We start from the raw sequence: 14,232 nt of genomic DNA, 5'->3' as shown, positions 1-14,232 counted from the left end.
TCTTATGCTTTTTCATCTAAACCATACTGTCTCAGCTTCTTATTTTACAAATAAGGAGATCCAGGCCTAGAGAGTCTGTGCTCCCAATTTTCTCCTTTCTGTAATCTATCTTTCATTTAGCTATCAAAATAAATCTCTAAAGGTATAGGTCTGGCCAAAAGCTTCAGAGGCCCCCTATTGCTTTTAGAATAAAATATCAACTTCCCAACCCATCATTTTAGACCTTTCACAATCTGGCTCCAATCTACTTTCCAGACTTATTTCACAACACTCCTGTTCACATGGTTTATGTTCTAGACAAAAGGGACTACTAGTTATTCTCTCAGCTGCATATTCCTGTTCCCCTCTCCATGTCTTCACATATCCTTCAGTCCTGGAATGTATTCCCTAACTACTCTTAGACTTCTTAGTTTTCTGTCTGTTCCATTTATGTTATTTCCTTTGGCAATGCTTCTCTAAACCATTCCATTTAGCGATCTCTTCCTTCTTGGATAACTTATCTCTAGACATCTATATCCTGAATTCCCAACCCCAGTAAAATTTTAACTTTTGTCTTTGAATACCCCCATGACTACATTAATTACATAATTAATTGATGTTTCCTAAATGAATGAGGTGGCTTAAGAAGTCTCTGGTAGATCCAGGACTCAAACTCAGATCCCTTGGACTGTTCAATGATTGCTTTTTCCTATAAATGACACCCAATTTAAACCTTATCAGAATAACCAAAAAATATACAATTAAAGAAACTTCTTGCGGATAAACTAATGTATGCATCTCCAGCTCCCTCAGTTGGAAACGATTTCTTCCTTGTATGAACTCGTAAAACTTTCTTCCTCCCACAAACTTCCATAAAAACACAAAACAGAACATATGTCTTTCTGACCTGTGAGATTCTAAGTTCCTTGGGGACTTATGTCTTCTTTATCTTTATATATCATCCATTTCCTACCACAGTACATTACACATAGTAAGTGCCTAGCAAATATCTGTTGGTCTTGAATAAACACATTTGACTCAGAGAACAATATGGCTAGAAGAGATCTTAGAGAATATCTAGCCCATCCCTCTTATTTTTCAGATGAAGAAATAAGAAGCAGAAAAAACTTTTAAGTTAAAACTTATTCAGTAAAAAATATATCCCTTGGCTTGGGATAGTACAAAGTACATGATCATGAACCAAAGAACTTCCAATTTTATGGAAAAGATTGAGCAGTGAAGCTGCAGTTGAAGTCTGGTCCTTTTCCTCCTGCCCCCAAAGTGCTTACACCCATATCCCAAACCTGAGACTTATAAAGAAGTGATACAAGTAAATAGCAACTCATTCCTTTCTCATTTTTTGTTTCTCTTACACAAGTAAAGCAATATGTTATAGGACACCCTCAAACAGAAAGTATCCTGTATGATCATTTCTGTTGCCTCCTCTTTGGACTAAATATTATAGCTCAATCTTTATTGTCTTATTTAACCCTCTTGTGTTAATCACAACATCACACATTAGAGGATTCCTCCCCAAGCCTCCCCTCCCCCATTCAAGTTTACAGATGAGGAAACTAAGGCTCAGAGAGAGCTAAAGTAACTTGCCGAAAGCCACAGAGCAGAGCCAGAATTCAAACCAAGGTCCTCTGTCTCCAGATCCAATGCATTTCCAGATGATCATCAGCACAGCACAGACCCAAATAGCTGGTTAAGGTACAAAAAATGATTTTAATACAGTGAGAGGAAATCTCAGCATGCAAAAAAATAATAAATAACAGCTATACATATTTATTTCTTGATCTAGTTTTACATGTTTTAACTCATAGACTGAGTTTCATAATTCTAGCTGTTTTAGTTTCCAAGTGATAACAACCTTTCAATTTCAGGTTTCCCTTGGAATCCGGTAAAAATTACTTTAGCATGTCTCCCTTTAAGGCTCTTTCTGCCCAGAAAAAGTCCTTCCTACCTGAGTTCAGCTTGCATCTAACAACAACATAGCTTTAGATGTAAATCTTTTTTGTTAAGATAGTTCATGGAGAGGTACTATGGACCAGGACCTAGAGACTCTCATAGGTCCCCTCTCCTTATTTTAGAGTAAAAACTCCAGGTTGCATTTCATGCCAAAGAGTGGTACCAAATACAATTTAGGTGGTATAACAAAATTTGCTCAAGAGCCTACTTTTTAGCATGTTTTCTGTGAACTTCCTCAGATAACCCTTCTTTGCGTCTTTGCTTTGAGTCTGCAATATTGGCTATCATACTTACACACACACACACACACACACACACACACACACACACACGCACGCACGCACTCTCTCTCTCTCATATGTATACTCATATATCATATATATATATATATATATATACATAATGTTTGCATAATAGATGTTACATAGTCACAGTTCAGTGATAATTTCAATATTATAAGGATATTTCAATGTTCATAAGGATATTTTCATTTAAGTTGCTCTTGAAGTCTGTTGGCTAGTGGGTTATTCTGGTTATGTCTGCATTATGCCGTGGGAATCACTGCATTTGCTACCAGTTTGGTTAAGTTGTTGTCCACACACAATAGGTATTTAGATGGCTCCTCTTTGACCTCAGTGATGTTGCCAAACTAAATATTGCTGTCATGGTTGTTAAGTGAGAGTCATAGAATAATTCGAGTCCCTCTCTCTGTGTACACGTACGTACACACAAATACACACACATTTTGTCAGATATGTGGAAGAAGAAGAAACCAATTTCTTCTCCTTAGGTCCCACATATTCAAATTTAGGGGGCCTTTAAGACTTTCTATCAAACAATTTATTTTGTCCAAGTGAGAAACCTGCCAATCTTATAAAAGGTCTATTGCACACCTGGTTTCTACCTCTACAAAGTCTTCCTCGAGAGAACAACAATCCTCCACTGAGAAAATTACTCTCTTGGGCTTATATTTCTGTCTGTAATGAGGTACTTTAGCTGGAGCCTGTTCATAGGTCCTCATTTCTCCGGGCAACTCAAGGAACCTAACTATTGCCTGACATATTGGTAGTATTTCTCCACAAGTCAATGGAACATGAGTCAAGTCTTGTGTAAAGATAAATTATCTTTTCCTACTGTTGGGAACTTTGCTGAGGCCTGTCTCCCTGGTAGTTATCCTTTCTGCTCTAAATATGAAAATCATATTCCTGATAGCAAGGACTTTGAAATTCAAACGTCTTACTTATGGGACCTCTTTCTCATTAAGGAAAAAATTGTCTTGATCTCATAAATAAGTTCCCAGCACTGGTTATTACTGTTAAGGTAGTTGGTACTTTGAATGATCCAATAGATAACATAGAGTACTGATGGATTTGACTTTATAGGTCTGACCTTACTTTCTGAATTGCCTTGTACTCTCCCATTTCTTTGAAATTTCTTTTTGATATTTTTATAATGTCCTTATTCACATTCTTAGGGCCTCCTCCCCAAAGTGGGAAACCTCTATGAATTTCCACTCTGAAAACATTACAATACATACTAACCATGTTAATACCCCAAAGTAGTGATATTTTATTAGCAAGCCAGTAATGTTAAAATAATCATTAAACATACAAATTACTTTTACTGATTTTCAGTAGCTTCTCAGACTCATTGCATATAAATTCTATGAGGAAAGATCAATGGAAATGAAAAGGGGAAAATACTCAAAAATCCTGGATGTAAGATCACATATCTTCTCAGGTTTATGGAATCTGAGTCTACCACTCTCTCGTATATTACCCTTCAGCGTGCCTTTTGATTTATTTCCTTTCCTAAAAATTGTTATAGCTAATTTTATCATTCTGAGCTCTATCTAGAGTGATTCAGGGATTTGCTTTATCAGGAGGTCTTCTTTCTGAGCTTTAGAAGGATATAGGGATCTAATTTAACTTTCTTTCTCATTACAAATGGGGGGAAACCTCTCAATAGAAATTACACTTATTTTTCTATTAACAAAATAACTTTATTCCCTAAAATAAATACATATTAAAATTACTGAACATAAATGGAAGGAATGAAATAGCAAAAATATGTTTACATGTCTACGTGGCCATGTGAAATTTCACAGAGTCATTTCAAGCCTTCAGTATAATAGTAGATGACTTCTCTTTCCTTATCTTGAAGCACCTTCTTACACATTTGTTAACTCCATATACTAATTAAAGTCACTTAAGAACTTTCTTGGGGACGGAGCCAAGATGGTAAAGGCAGGGATTTGCCTGAACTCTCCTCTAAACCCTTCCAAATACCTTTTAAAAGTGACTCTAAACAAATTATAGGGCACCAGAACCCACAAAAGAGTGGAGTGAAACAAATTTCTAGCCCAAGACAACTTGATAAGGCAGCAGGAAAGGCTTGTTGCACCATGGTGAGAGAGGAGTGAAGTCCAATGCAGGCTGCACCAGTGGAGACTGGTCCCCAGCAAACCAGGAGCAGGCCTTGGGAGTGACTGAATCAGTAGTGGCAGCAGCTGTTTCTGGAGCTCTCAGCCCATAGATGGTAAGAGGGTTGAACAAATGATCAGAAGGCGATTACAAAGGTCTTTTTGCTAGTACAGTGGCAGTACTCTGTTGCTTTCCCCATACTCAGATCCAGGTCACAGTCCTGGGTGGCAATCCCAGGGAGAGCTTGCAGCCACAGTGGAGGGGGGACACTCCTCATAGTTCCAGGGCAGAAAAGAGTGCTTGTGGTCACTCACAGACCAGAGTACAGGTGTGTTAAACATTTTATTAAACACTTCTCCTTAGATCATACCACTTTGCAAGAATTGAAAACTTATAGGTCCTTGGAAGTATTTCTGAAAACAGCTGCACAAAACCCCTGAAGGTGGGCCCTCCACTCTGGAAGCAAAGCCCTACTTTAACAAAGAGTTAAAAAGTCAAATAATAGACTGGGGATATGAGAAACAAGGGAAAAAACCAACAACCTTTGACTACACAAAGTTACTATGGTATGAAGAAAGAGCAAAACACACATCCAGTAGAAGACAACAATGTCAAAGCTCCTCAAATCCAAAGCCTCCAAGAAAAACATGAATTGGTCTCAGGCCACAGAAGAGCTCAAAAAGTATTTTGAAAATCAAGTAAGAGAAGTAGAGGAAAAACTGGGAAGAGAAATGAGAGTGATGCAAGAAAATCATGAAAAAGTAGCCAACAGCTTGCTAAAGGAGACCCCAAAATAATACTGAAGAAAATAACACTTTAAAAATAGCCTATCCCAAAGGCCAATGAGAAGAAAATCTAAAAAGAAAAATTGGTCACATGGGAAAGGAGGTCCAAAAGCTCACTGAAGAAAGCAATTCCTTAAACATTAGAATGGAGCAAATGGAAGCTAATGACTTTATGAGAAACCAAGAAACAATAAAATAAAATCAAAAGAATGAAAAAATTGAAGACAATGTGAAATATCTCATTGGAAAAACAACTGGCCTGGAAAATAGACCCAGGAGAGATACTTTAAAAATTATTGGACCACCTGAAAGCCATGACTAAAAAAAAAAAAAAAGAAATTATCAAGGAAAACTACACAGAAATTCTAGAACCAGAGCATAAAGTAGAAAATGAAAGAATCCACAAATCACCTCCTGAAAAAGATTCTAAAATGGAAATTCCCAAGAATATTATAGTCAAATTCCAGGGTTCCCAGGTCAAGGAAAAATATATTGCAAGCAGGGAGGAGGAAATAATTCAAATATGGTGGAGTCAGAATAACACAAGATTTAGCAGTTTCTCCATTAAAGGATCAGAGGACTCAGAATATGATATTCTGTACAGCAAAAGAGCTAGGATTTCAACCAAGAATCACCTATTCAGCAAAACTGAGTATAATCCTTTAGGAGAAAAAGTAGACATTTAATGAGATTGAGTAATTTCAAGCATTCTTGAGAAACAACTAGAGCTGAATAGAAAATTTGATTTTCAAATATAAGACTCAAGAGGAGCATAAGAAAGGTAAACAGGAAAGAAAAATCATAACAGGCTTATTAAAATTTCTGCATGGGAAAATATTTGTAACTCATAAGACCTTTCTAATTATTAGGGTAGTTAGAAGGAGTATATATAGACAGAAGGAACAGGTGTGAGTTGAGTATGAAGGGATGATATCTAAAAAATAAAATTAACAGGTGAGAGAAGAACATCCTGGGAGAAAGGGGAAAAGAAGAGGCAGAATGGGGCAAATTTTCTCTTATATACAAGAGTCAAGGAAAAATTTTTACAGTGGAGGGGAAGAGGGGGGAAGCGAAGGGGAGTGAGTTGACCTTACTCTCTTTGGAGTTGGCTCAAAGAGGGAATAACATACACACTAAATTAGGTATAGAAATCTGTCTTACTCTGCAGGAAAGTTGGGGGTAAGAAGATAAGGGAAAGAGGGGTGATTGAAGGGAGGAAAGGTTGGGGGAAGGGGTGGTCAGCAACAAAACGCTTTTGAGAAGGGACAGGGTGAAAGGAGAGAGAACAGAATAAGTGGGGGGGGGAGAGGAAGGATGGAGGGAAATACCTTTAGTAATATTAACTGTAAAAAAAAATTTGAAGTTTCTCTGACAAAGGTCTCATTTCTTAAACATATAGAGAACTGAATCAAATTTGTATAAATGAGAGCCATTTCCTAACTGATAAATGATCAAAGGATATGATCAGTTTTCAGATAAAGCAATCAAAGTTATCTATAGCCATGTAAAAAAACCTCTAACTCACTAGTGATTAGAGAAATGCAAATTACAACAGTTCTGAGGTACTACCTCATATCTATGAGACTGGCTAATAAGGATGGCAAAGGTGAATGACAGGTATTGGAGGGGATGTGGGAAAAATGAAACATTAATGCACTGTTGGTGAATGAACTGATTCAACCATTCTGTGGATCATTTTGGAACTATGCATGTACTTTGAGTTGGCAATGCCACTGCTAGGTCTGTATCCCAAAAGAAATTTAAAAAGGAAAAAGACCTATATGTACAAAATTATGTATAGCAGCTCTTTCCCGGGGGCAAAGAATTGGAAATTGAGGAGATACCCATGAACTGGGGAATGGCTGAACAAATTATGGCATGTGATTGTCGTGGAATATTATTGTGCTGAAGGAAATGATGAGCAGGATGCTTTCAGAGAAACCTGGAAAGACTTGTATGAGTTTTTGCAAAGTGAAATTTACTGTGTACCTTAAAGGAACGGCAATATTGTGGGATGATCAGCTGTGACTGACTTGGCTGTTCTCAGCAATACCACAATCCAAGACAGCTCTGAAGTACTTAAAATGAAGAATGCTACACATTCCCACAAAGAACTGATGGTGTCTGAATGCAGAGTGAAGTGTACTTTTTTTAAAACTTTATTTTTCTCGAGGATTTTCTTGTCTGTTATTTTTCACACCATGACTATTATGGAAATGCTTTGCATGACTATGCGTGTATAACCTATATCAAACTGCTTGCCTTCTCAATGGGGGAGAAAGGGAGACAACATGGAATTCAAAGTTTTAAAAATGAATGTTAAAAATGATTTTTACATGTAACTGGGGAAAAATAAAATACTAAATAAAAAAAATATGGGGAAAAAAGACCTTTCTTTATATTTTCCCACAAGACAAGAGTTAAATAAATTATTTCAGGGGTAAAAATCTGGATAAGTCCCTTTCCTTTGTCCTCTCTTCAGAAAACATGGTAAAGTTTTTCCAGAGTGTATTGTACTTGCTAGTTCCTCACAGCTTCTTCTCTTTACGTTTTTTGGTAATGTAACACTTAAGATCGCACTAATGAGAAATATATTTCACTTTACCCTCTGTGTCTCAACAGATTCCTCATACCAGCTCACAACTCAAATTTAACCTCTCTGACTCCATACGGAGAAGTACTTCATAGTAAGACATTTTTCACACTGCTGATGTTCTCCACATTCCATTTGCCCTTAAAGATACAGTATCTGTATTCTCTCTCAGAAAAGCATTTGAAAAGGGTTACACTGATGAAGGAGATATAACTAGTATGCCCTTTCTGAGGGTACAGCCTTACTGGGGATGGAATGGTTCATCATTCTCTAAATGTCAAATGATCAGATTTTGAAATGTTGCCTCATGGGAATCTATTCCCCCAGCTGCTTTTGATTTCCCTGAGTAGAAAAAAATGCAAAGAATTCAAAATAAACCTGCATTATTATAAACCATCACCATGTAGGAAAAAAAGTTCTTCAGAGAAAACATTACAAAAATATTAAGTGCTCTTTCATAAAGAAAGGAAGACAAAAAGGCATCTCCTATTTATATTTGCTCCCAAATTCCTTAACTATAATAAATTCCTTAACTATTTCTTAACACCTTACCTAACAGTGATTGCTGAACATAATTCAATATTGGGCATGGCTAGAGAAGAGATTTAGGTCCTGAACTATGACCTCATAGAGCAAAGGTAAGCATTGCAAGCAATTTTACAAAATACTTACAGGCTTTTCATTACTGTTTTCATTTGGAAAACAGGTCTCCCATTTCCTTTATCTTTAATTATATTTTTAAAAGTAAATGTAAGTTAACTAGATACTTTTCCTATTTGACTTTCTATGAAAAGCCTAGTATATGGTAAATTAATATTTCATAGACATTACTTCCTACCCCCACAATATATTTTTTAAAAGTTGTTGTTCAGTTGTTAGCAGTGATGTCTGACTCTTGCTGACCCCATTTGGGATTTTCTTGGCAAAGAAACTGGAGAGCTCTGCCATTTCCTTCTCCAACTCATTTGACAGATGAGGAAACTGAGGCAAATAGGATTAAGTGATTTGTTCAGGATCACAAAAGTAGTGTCTGAGGTCAGATACGAACTCAGGAAGATGAGTCCAAGCACAGTACTCTAACCAGTGTGCCATTTAGTTGCCCTTTTCTAAACTACCAACAAATGATTTATCACTAATTATTTCCTGCCCTTTCCTAACACATCTAGATTGATTTACTTGGTTATTAAAAAACACCAAAAAATTTCTTTAAGTTCCTAGATTACCAGGCCTTGTGTTTTTCTTTTAATTCTTTAATTTTTTTATATGTTGTTTTCCTGCTTGGTTTCTAATTTTTTAAATTTCTGTTGCTCCAGGGATTAACTAATGCAATTATTTTAATTAATTAATTATTTATCTGATAACTATTTGCTAGTTATTAATGCAGGTCTTCTAATTAACTAATGGAGTGTACTTTTCATTTTATAGGCAACCCACTTTGCTCATTTAAATATCTTTATTGTTTTTTTTTCCTTGTGAGTATATTTAGCCATTTTCTTCTTCTGAGTATTACTTTTCATCTATCTATCTATTATTTGTGAGGTCTTTGAGGACTCTGGATTTCTTTTGTATCTTGTATCCTTCGATATCCTGGGTCAATTCTCAGGTACTAAACCTTACAAATTAAAAATTTGAATCATCTATGATTTTTTTTAAAGCACATAAACAGAGCTTTTTCTACTGAAAAGTCATTGGTCCAGTTGGATCTATAGACAAATGGGCAAAGGCAACATGCAGCTAACCAGGAAAAACATCTAAAAAGACAAGCCAGGGGTAGAAACCTAGAAATGTAGTCCTGTTTCTCAAGAAGATCTTTTATGTGATAATATCATGGAGAAGGTTTCAGCTGTATCTGTGTATATAAATACAGCCTACACATGGGAGCACATTCACTTAAGAGATGGAAATTATCCCCTTCTTATATGTTTATATATTTAAGGCTTATCTATTTTTGGCAAATGTAGAGGTTGGTTAAAGTATGCTAATAAGACCAAGTCTCCAAGAGGAGTCCCTATGATGGCCAAGTAGCTTCATTCTATTTCATATCTACAAATCAAAATGTTTCTTCCTTCACCATAAGGCCAAGCACACCCAAGGTCACGTGAATGATTAAGTCAAATGTGCACCCAAACAATTCAAAAACCATACTGTTCTAATGATACTTCAGGACAAAAAGGGATACTTCTTTTATGAGAACTTCATAAAGTAGTATTCTTAGTAGGATTTGTAGACTCATTATCTTTGCTCACACAGATGTGGCTTAGTTACCTTGTGAGAATGTACACCCAATTCTTATCACTATTAAAATGCCTATATTCTTAGCTGAAATAACATGTCATGTTGAAAAAATGTTTTGTGGAGATTCAGGCACTTGATTAATACTGATTAGTATCTGAAAGTTAACTTACATAAGACAGATGAAATTGAAGGGGTCTTGTCTCCTTAAGCCACTTTGAACATGAGCAGATTGGAAATACAGCCAACAAAAGATTCAGAGATACAATAAAAATGAATGTTATTAACTCTTACAAGGGTCAGTCAAGAATTTTCTGTTTCAGGTAATTGAAAATTTTGAAAATGGTAACCTTTCTTTCAATTATATATAGACTTGTTTTCAAACTATTCATTTTTTTTTTGAGGGAAAAAACCCACCAAATCTGGGAAGGAAAAACAAACCAACTTAAAAATCTTTTAGTAATAACTCTTCCTAAAATATTACTATTCAAGATCTTATCAAAGTTTTTGATATTAAAAATATACATAAATCCAAAGGATTCAAAGAAGGAAGAATATATATACAAACTCAGTTGGGTATAAAAATCTATATTATTTAATATCTAAAGAGGAGAGGAGGAGGGTGAGAAAAAGGGAGGGGATAAAAGAGAGGGTGAATCAATGGAAGAGGGGTCAGAAGCACAACAGGGGATAGGATAAAAAGAGAAGGAAAAATGGAAGAAAATAGGATGGAGGAAAATATACAGTTAGTAATCATAACTGTGAATGTGAATGGGAGGTGCTACCCATTCACAGAGCAGAATGGTTTAGAAACTAGAATCCAACTATGTTTTAAATCATGAGATGGGCAGCTAGGTGGTGTAGTAGACAAAAGCACTGGGAATGGAGTTTGAAAGACCTGAGTTCAAATTCAGCCTCAAATACTTACTAGCTGAGTGACCCCTGGCAAGTCATTTAACCGTTTGACTCAGTTTGCTCATTTGTAAAATGAGCTGGAGAAGGCAATGGCAAACTACTCCAGTATCTTTGCCAAGAAAACCCCAAATGGGGTTATAAAGAGTCAGATACACCCGAAATGACTAAACAACAAGATAAAAGAGAAAAGAAAAAACAGAAGAAAATGGGATGGAGTGAAACATATAGTTGGTAATCATACTGCACTCACCTATAAAACAGAAGTGGACAGTAGAATGGATTAGAAATAAGAACCCAACAATATGTTGTTTACAAGAGACACACTTGAAACAGAAAGACATACACAGAGTTAAAATAAGCCACTGGCACAGAATCTAATGAGTTTGACATAAAAAAGGCAGGGACAGCAATCACGATGTTAGAAAAAGCAAAATAAAAATAGACCAAGTTTAAAAAGATAATCAAGTAAACTACATTTTGACAAAAGGTACTATAAATAATAAGGTAATATAAAAAATTTTTACAGCATGTTTCTCTAATAAAGGTCTCATTTCTTAAATATGTAGAAAACTGAGTCAAATTTATAAAAAATATGAGCCATTTCCTAATTGATAAATGTTCAAAAGATATGAACAGGTAATTTTCAGAAGAAGAAATTAAAATTGCCTATAGTCATATTAAAAAATACTCTAAATCACAATTGACTAGAGAAATACAAATTAAAACAACTCTGAGATACTACCTTACACCTATCAGAAATGACAATTGTTGCAGGTGTGGGAGGGGGAATAGGTACATTAATTCACTGTTGGTATAGCTGTAAACTAATCTGAACATTCTGGAAAACAATTTGGAACTGTGCCCAAAGGGCTATGAAACTATGCAATATACCCTTTAAGCAATGCCATTACTATAACTGTACCCCAAAGAGATGAAAAAGAAAAAGAGACTATTTGTAAATAAAATATTTATAGCAGTTCTTTTTAAGGTGGCGAAGAACTGGAAACTGAGGAGATGCTCCTCAACTGGGAAATGACTGATTGAGCTGTTGCATATGATTGCGATGAGGTACTGTTGTGCCCTAAGAAAAGACTGGAAAGCATTTAGAAAAAAAACATGGCAATACATATATGAACTGAGGCAAAGTGAAGTGTGAAGAATTAAGATCATTGTGTACACTAACAGCAATATTCAGCAATGATGACCAACTGTGAAAAGACTTGATGACCCTGATCAATAAAATGATCCAAGACAATTCTAAGGGACTAATGATGAAAAAAAATGCTATCCACCTTCAGAAAAATAAAGAGAAATAAGGAACTTTGAGTGCAAATTGAAGTATAATTTTCTCACTTTATTTTTCATGCTTTTTTTTCCAATGGCTAATATGGAAATAGGCTTTACATGATTTCATGTATATAACTGATATATTATTTGCATTCTCAGTGGATGGTAGAGGGGTGAGAGAGAGCTAGAAAATTTGGAACCCCAATTTTAAAAAGAATATTTAAAATAAATTTTTAGTTAAATAAACTTAAAGAGGAAGATCACAGAATTTTAATTGTCATTCTATCTATTATTTAATTATGTACAACCTATTTCCATCTTCCCCTCTTCCCATCCCCATGAGGATAAAAATATCAGTTTTAAGTAGATTAAAAATTGTCATAAAATACATTAATTTGGGGATAGAATTTGAATAAACACGAGTTTGAATAAACACAGAAGTGACTTCAGTTTTACTTACATGACCAAATAAAAGCAGATACAGAGGATGAAGTAGAGGTTCCCAAAGTGGGTGCTACCACCCCCTGGAGTGCCCTGGAATGATTCAGGGGTGGTGGTAGTAGCTCTGGTACAACTAGGGGGCATCGAATAAAAATAAGGGGATAGTGAAAGCATAAGAAAGAAGATAAGAAAATTTTGAAAAACAGTTTGTACATGTTTCATCTGTTGTATAACAGAGTTAAAGTCATAGCGATTTTCCAAATAAACATGCAAAATGCAAGTTATAACCCATCAGTGGTCTGCAGACAGGTCTTAACAAGTAAGTGCTGGAAGACAAATGTGTCATGCATTGTCGTGAAGTCCAGCATGCATCAGTAGGAAAATATGTATGTAATGACTTGTTTACAGTACAATACTGCATGGATATGGTCACAGTTATGGTTGCATTATCAAAATTTCAATGCAGGAAAAAACCCCACAAATTTACGATAAATTATTAAATTCAAGATGTGTCATTTAAAAAAATTATAACTTTTGAAATGATGCAAATTAAAGGGTTATAGAAAGATTTCCTCATTTCTCTTTATTTCTCTGAAGGTGGATAGCATTTTTCATCATTAGTCCTTTTATAATTGTCTTGGATCATTTTTTAAAAAGGGGAAAGTTGGCCAAATAAATAGGGGAACCTCTGGGATGAAGGGTAATTAGAGACCAGGGCTATGCTCACTATAATGAATATAAAACTGAATATGACAGTGATGATTGCCAATCACAATAATAATTATGCCACAAAATTTGATAGTTGGAAGGGACTTTATCAACTAATTTTTGTTCTTGTTATCTAATTGTTTCAGTCGTGCCCTACCTTCATGATTCCATTTGGGGTTTTCTTGGTAAATATACTAGAGTAGTTTGCCATTTTCTTCTCTAGCTCATTTTATGGATGAGTTAACAACAGGTAAATATGGCTATGTGATTTGCCCAGGAAGATACAGTTAGTAAAGTGTCTGAGGCCAGATTTGAACTCAGGTCTTCCTGACTCTAAGCCTGGCGCTCTATCCACTGCACCACCTAGCTGCCCTATGGACTAACTAATCCAACTTATACAACAAAAAAAAATTTCTACTATAACTTAGTCAATAAATTACCATTTGCCCTCTGACTGAGGTCTGTCCAAGGAAGAAGCCACCACCATTTTTCAAGGCAATCTAGTCAAGTCTAAATTTGTCTCTTTGCAACTTCCATCCACTGCTCATACTTATGCCTTCTGGAGCCAAACATATCAAGTCCATTCTCTCTTCCACATAACAGTCCTTCATAGGATAGACATAGGACAAAGTCCAGTCTTTGCCCTTCATGTAGACAGTTAGCTTGTCTTCTCTTATCCAGTCTAAATATACCTATTTCCTTTCACTTACACTCCTATGATATGAACCCAAGGCTCTTCACCAGTCTAGTTGTCCTTCTCCAGAAATTCTAGATCTTATCAATGTCCATAAACTTTGGCACTCCAGACTGAGTACACTAATCCAGATGAGGTCTGATGAAGGCAGAGTACAATGGAATGACCATCTTATTCCCAGAAGCTATGCCTCTATTAATGCAG

General features: G+C 35.6%; 1 protein-coding gene across 7 annotated transcripts in view; it reads right to left on the bottom strand.

The window, feature by feature from the left end:
• KCNN2 (potassium calcium-activated channel subfamily N member 2) overlaps positions 1 to 14,232 on the bottom strand; it is a 180,299-nt gene that overhangs the window by 108,230 nt on the left and 57,837 nt on the right. The window contains exons 9-10 of one of the 7 annotated variants that reach the window (XR_011964428.1): positions 10,157 to 10,198; positions 1,630 to 1,683 (exon numbers count right to left, since the gene is read on the bottom strand). The exons of 3 other annotated variants lie outside the window; for them this stretch is intronic. The gene's annotated coding sequence lies outside the window, so the exon portion shown is untranslated. Of the gene's footprint in view, positions 1 to 1,584; positions 1,684 to 6,750; positions 10,199 to 14,232 lie in introns of those variants that run through there. 3 more of the 7 variants (XM_072597194.1, XM_072597189.1, XM_072597191.1) reach the window with 3 other exon arrangements.

The sequence above is a fragment of the Notamacropus eugenii genome, chromosome 3 (assembly GCF_028372415.1).
Source record: "Notamacropus eugenii isolate mMacEug1 chromosome 3, mMacEug1.pri_v2, whole genome shotgun sequence".
Lineage (NCBI taxonomy): Eukaryota > Metazoa > Chordata > Mammalia > Diprotodontia > Macropodidae > Notamacropus > Notamacropus eugenii.
The sequence above is the reverse complement of the archived record's forward strand: the minus strand, read 5'-3'. Positions and strand labels throughout refer to the sequence as shown.